The 6,133-nt window shown below is 40.6% G+C and overlaps 1 long non-coding RNA gene across 1 annotated transcript in view; it reads right to left on the minus strand.

The window, feature by feature from the left end:
- LOC117832119 overlaps nucleotides 1-5,244 on the minus strand; it is a 9,153-nt gene extending 3,909 nt beyond the window's left edge. The window contains exons 1-2 of the long non-coding RNA XR_004635142.1: nucleotides 5,151-5,244; nucleotides 3,936-4,146 (exon numbers count right to left, since the gene is read on the minus strand). This is a non-coding gene — a long non-coding RNA (uncharacterized LOC117832119). The remainder of the gene's footprint in view (nucleotides 1-3,935; nucleotides 4,147-5,150) is intronic.
- Nucleotides 5,245-6,133: the final 889 nt, after the last annotated feature.

The raw sequence follows: 6,133 nt of genomic DNA on the forward strand, positions 1-6,133 counted from the left end.
TTTGCTTTTTTTCCCTCTCAGTCCCAAAACGCTCAAACAGTCGATTTTCAGCACGATGAGCCACAGTGTGACGACTGTGAGGCTGTTTATCTGCTGCGCTTCATGGAGAGTCTTCATCCAACAGCCCTAATAACATATTTGTCGATGTTTGGACAATTCAAATTAGACTAAAGCCTAAGTTTTGTTACTCTACCACAAGAAGTCCATCTTTTTTTTTGGTCTATTTAGCAACATAGATCATAGAAAAAAATGTTTAAGGAGGGCCATCATTTACAGTGGCACCAAGCGTCATTAGTGCTTCATTGTTATTGGACGTTCAGCTCTACTGATAAAGATGAACTTATTATGTCTCCTGTGCATGCACACAATGACACTACTTAAGTTGTATACTAAGCAGTTTCAGTGTACCCTTTAGTGTGTAGTGATCGGAATCTAGACAGACGATGCGTCACTATGAGTGTGGACTCTGCACCCTAAGACACGAGCTATATAAAGCTGGTGTAGGGTTTACAATCTGTTCTTGAGATCAAGCAGTTCAAAACAGAAAAAAATACATTAGTGAAATAAGATATTTTGGGGTCTAAATAACTTGCAGGTGGATCAAGTTTGAATCTGAACTGCAACCAGGCTGGAAGTACTTCATCGTCCATTAGAAGTTCTTCTTTTTGTCCCTAACAGGCTCAGATTGTTAAACTAAGTGTCTGACAACATTACAGAAAGGATCCCTGCAGAGACAGAGCTTTATGTTAAAGCAGAAACCCAGTGAAGCACTTTCTCTTCCAACACACCAGACTCCACAAAATCACGAAATGATTTTATCTCAGGAGTCGTTGATCTACCGCTGCCTCAGTTTGTTTGTTCTCAGGGTGTTTCTTGTTGATTTAGTAACGCAAAGAGTCAGCTGGATTACCCAAATCAAGTTTTCAAGAACCATCTGCACATATGTTCATGCTTTATGAAAATGAATGCATGTCAGCGGGTGCATGCAATCCTGGAATAATAATATTCAAATTCAAACGCAGCTGCAGGGCTCTGAAACAAGGAGATTTCTGTATATCATACATGATAGAGTTTTCTTACCACCACAATCTTCTGTTGCATTAAATGAGTCTGTTAAACATTCACAAAGAGTCACTTCTGCTCTTAAAGACTGACAATCTAACATTTATCTGACTATCAGTGAATAAAAAGATTTGTCAACTGTCAACAGTCATCTGAAGGAGTGACTCTGGACGAACCAGATCTGTGACCAGATCTGTGTTTCACCATCAATGTGTGAACATATATGCATACATAATGCACCTGTGTACACAACTCCACTCACACATGAGCACACCTGTGCATGCTTACCTTGTGCAATAATATATGCACATATACTTCTGTGGATGCAAATGTATGTGCAACAGGGCCATGTGCAATGACACAAGCAATGTATAATACAATCATGTGTAATAAAACAACACTTTAGCACTCTAATACTTGGACACTTTACTTCACACCTTATGCACTTATACGTTTTATGCACTGTAGCTCTAATGGTCATTTTATTCCTGGTTTGTCTTAAGCATAGCCATATTGAACTGTATTGTATTGTTATTTGGGTTTATTTGCAGAGTAATGGTTTATGGGTTCATACAGATGCCTAATGCACATTCATATATATGTGTACCACCAACCTGCAGAGGAGTACTAAAGGAAATGAGCCCATGGCAACAGCTGGCATAGTTACACACCCATGTTCATCAGTGTGCAATGTCCCCTATTCTAAATAAAAAAATTAAGCTTATCCTCTCTTGTTTTTTGAACGTCCCTTCCACAGTTTTTTTTATCACTTGTTTAACTTTTCTCTGAACGGCTGTCAAAAAACGAGGAATTCTACCTGTAGAGGATTAATAATCCATTTTTAATCCCTCAGTGTCCCTGAAAACTGAGAAAAACAAAAGTCAAAGTGTGATTCATGTGAAGAAAAACTTCTAATTACATGTCTGCTTGTATCAGTTTTCAGGAGCTGTGAATGAGGTCACGGACAAGAAAAGGTCAAAAAGTCCCGCTCGGACGTGTTGCTGTTATTTTCCCCACCGGAGGAACAAATGTCACAGGCCACCTGACAAAGATGTTTAATAACACACAAACACCTCCATGCTCCAGATTAATGAGCAGTTTCATGCGTTTCCTCTTCAGTTTCCCTTCCCTCAGACGACTCCACACGCTGCCCTTGAAGGCTATTTATACCCTGCGACCTTTAGCCGTGTCTTAATGGATTATCAGAAGGCACTCATCAATTTTGCCAGCTGAGGGCTGACGGTCACGTTGGCACCGAACATTAAAGTTTTGGAGTGATTTGTTGGGCGCTTTTTCCTGATAAAACACAGAGGCGGTGCAGTTCCCTCCAAAAAGGCCCTGAAGATAGAAGAACGGCAGCCAAATGACGCTGAGGCAGACGCCTGATGCCAAAAGCTCTGTGGTTCCTCGCCTAAAACAAGATATTGTGCGGTTTGTGCTGGCATTTGAGTGGACAGGCGGGGCTGGTAGCCAGAGAGACCCCGGCTGTGCTGATGTCCATCTTGGCACATCACAGCCGATCAGGAAGAGTGGCCGTGAGTGGCAGCCAATTCTGTCATCCTCATGTCCTCTGACAGCCAGGATCCTCCCACTCACGCAAACCCCCCCCCCCCCCCCCCCCCCCCCACCAACACCACCACCACCACCACCACAACCCCCCAAACCTCCCTCTAAAAACACCCAAACCTCCCTCCTCTGGACCACCAGGGCTCCCATTCTCATGGCTTGAACCTCCAAAAACACACAATATGCCTACAAAGCTCAGAAATAAGGGGTTGCAAAGACTTTTGACTTCTGTGACATGAGTCTGCTTTGATTTTAAGTTTAAAAACCATAGGACCATATTTAAATGCTGTTTTTTTTCCAAGCAAAATCTAGAAATGATTGATGCTTACAAAAATGGATAACTTCCAGATACCCTGTTTATATCAACTGATATTATTTGAGATTATTTGCATCATTATGCATTATGTACTTTTGTCCAATTGCAGCCAGATAAAGACAAATACATAAAGTTATTTGGATTTTACATGGGACCGGTCTCTATTTGCAGGATTTTAGGTACAAAAAGTTTTGGTATTGCTCCAGTAGTAGTCAGACAACAGCAGTGACACAAGTTGTAATGGTTGTAACTTAATCCTGCAGGAAGTATGTGTCTGATAAAATCACTGACAGGCTCAGATTGTTATTTTAAGTGTCTAACAACATTAAAAAAAAAAGAATCCCTACAGAGACAGACCTATTTATTTGAGAGACGGCCACCAGGCTCAACTGAAAAAAACACTAACTTTTCCTCACACAATCAGTGAGTTGTTGGTCTACCCCTGCCTTCATCTGCTACCTTATATGTGCTATATTTCTCATGAAATATTGTGTATGACCAGAGTTATCCTTAATATGACATCAACTTAAGTTAAGAGCCTGTTGCACCAGCTCTGTATAATGTTTTTCTAAAGTTTATAAAGTAAAAACTCAATCTACAAGAAACAGAGGGTGTTGCCCAATTTTGTGCCACGTTTCAGCTTAGATATTTTTCCAGACTTACCACATTTATTTGATCTCCCCAGGCATTCTTTACAAAAGACAAGACAAGCCTCTCTCGTAGGTTGACATTATACTAACACAGTCAAGAAGTTGTCAGGCACACAGGGCCTGCATGAAACCTGCAGCACAGCTTTTTAAGTAGCCTGAAAATTTGCATACATAATTTGCTGTATTTTTTTGTTAATGGTGAACATCGTAATCAGAAGCCTGCTGTAACTTTCACACGAAAGATGCATGACTGCCGTGCTTTGTAATGCCACTCAGAGAGCATCAGACATCAAGTCAAACACCCTTCTCTCAATATTGATTGAGTTATTTGAGGTTCTCACCCTCTCAGGCCGGAGCAGCTCTCCTCTCTGGCTGAGAGACGGTGGCTGGCAGCTCTTCTCTCGTCCTGGCAGCTTTGCAGCGTTTCTCCAGCCAGCATGGAGGAGCTTCAGCCAGCAGCAACACAACAAACACTCCTCCAGAGTTTCTCTGCTTTGTGGAGGGTTAGCCTGCTTGAAGAGGCCAAAACTCAGCTGCTCGATCATCAAACACCTGGAGAGAATTGAGACATCATGAGGGTTTTTTGAAATCAAATAAAAACTTTGACATATTTTTCAAAAACACTTCCATGCTGAGAGCTGTTCACAAGACTAAAACATCAGAAAGAGACTGCTCTGCTATGTAGCTGGATTTGATATTTCAGTGGTCACCCTGAAGACCTGAACAGGTCTCAACACATTGGCTATTTTCAAGATATTTGCTGCATTAAACTAAGGCATTTTAATATCAGACTGGTACTATAGTGTGCCTTGGAGTGTTTTTTTAAGTACAGTTGCAGTTTCAACTTTAATGGGATTTTAATTGAACATTTAGAACAACTGGGGATCAAATAAAGTATATCTTATCTCTTATCAACTGAAATTCAGCAAATAATCAGGATCGATTATCAATCAATTAAGCTGTTGCTGTAAAAGTTTGAATACATCAAGTTAAGTGTGCAGCTAGCTTACCTATAATAATGTTATTTGACATTCATAGGTAACATCTGAGGAGCTATCCAGATGTTGCTAATGGTTTTTCACAATTGGCTAGCAATTGAAAGAGACCAAGCCGGACGTTACTGTTTCAACTGTAAGCCTAACTTGGCTTGTAAAGTGTGCTAGTTTCCCTATGATGCTAAAATTAACCATGTTAGTTAGCCACAAGAGAAACAAGTTAGCCACTGTTGCTGTTTATGCCTGTGTAATACAGGGCTCCCAAGTCACACACGCATTTCAACCTGTTCACACACTCACACGCCACACTTTGTATTTCTCACACAGAGTAATTACTAGGACAACGGCCACCAAGTTGCGCCACTTTTCCTTAAACTATTGAACAGGTAGGAAACAAGTGAGTTTCCCATAGAGTTCAGAAGGAGCTTGCTACGCACCAGCTAATAAAAAAAATGAAAAAAGGAATATAGCTACCCAACAGCAAATCAAAAGATAGCATCACTGTATCTGGGTAAAACAACGCTCCAAAGAAAAGGATGCACATGTGCAATGCAGACTGACCGCAGATTAGAAGAGTAGTTCTGATCCCTGTGTTTCCAGGTTAGTTACTTTCTGCCCTTGTGTGTTTCCCTCCTTTTGTGATTACCCTCATTAGTTTCACCTGTGTCCTGTGTTCCACACCTGTGTTGATTACTCTTTGTATTTAGTTCCTCTGTTTCCGCTGTTCCTTGTTGGATCATTGTTTGTCTTTCTTGTGTTCAGTTTGTACATCGTCCCTGTGTTCTTTCTGGGTTTTAATTGGATTTTAGTTTTTGGACATTTGAGTGAGTTTTGTTTGTACCTTTTGTTAATTAAAACCTTTTTATTTTTAAAGCTGCAATTGGGTCCTCCTTCAGTTTTTCCCCATCGTGACACAAATGAACGCCAAGCAATTCATTCACATGAGGTCAAATCTTCACATGTTCCATTTGAAGGCAGTATGAGACCAGTGGACTTGAGAGTTATCACTCCAGTATTTCTGCAGGCTTCTTTGTCAAACAATAATCTCAACAGGATGTTTATAAAATCACTGAATGCGTGCAATCAAGTTTTATCCCAACAAATAACTTAAGGCCAACACCAAAACTTTTTAATAGTGTTAAAATATAAGATTTCAGTAGTCATGTGCCTCCCTGAATGATTTCTTTGATTCAAATGAGAGAAATGTGTAAGTCACCATTAACTTACCAGTAAAACCTGCATGTGTGCAAAAACAACAGCACAAGGATGTAATCCTTGGTCATTTCTTACAGTTAACTCTATCTAGAGGAGAATGCAGAAGCAGGCCACTTTCTTTCTCTTGTATAAGGAGGGCCAGTAATTTGAAATGTTGGTTTTGGGATGTGTGTACAGTATGAGTGTGTGTTGGGGAGTTTGGGTGAAAGCTGGATCTAAGATTTCCCCGTCTGCGTATAATGCCTCCTTTGTTGTGACTGCAGATTAGAGACTGGAACTGAAGTTCACAAAATACCTGCTTTCCCCTGAGTGGTGGGTTGCCTGAAAGC

Source organism: Notolabrus celidotus, chromosome 2, assembly GCF_009762535.1.
Source record: "Notolabrus celidotus isolate fNotCel1 chromosome 2, fNotCel1.pri, whole genome shotgun sequence".
Taxonomy (NCBI): Eukaryota; Metazoa; Chordata; class Actinopteri; order Labriformes; family Labridae; genus Notolabrus; species Notolabrus celidotus.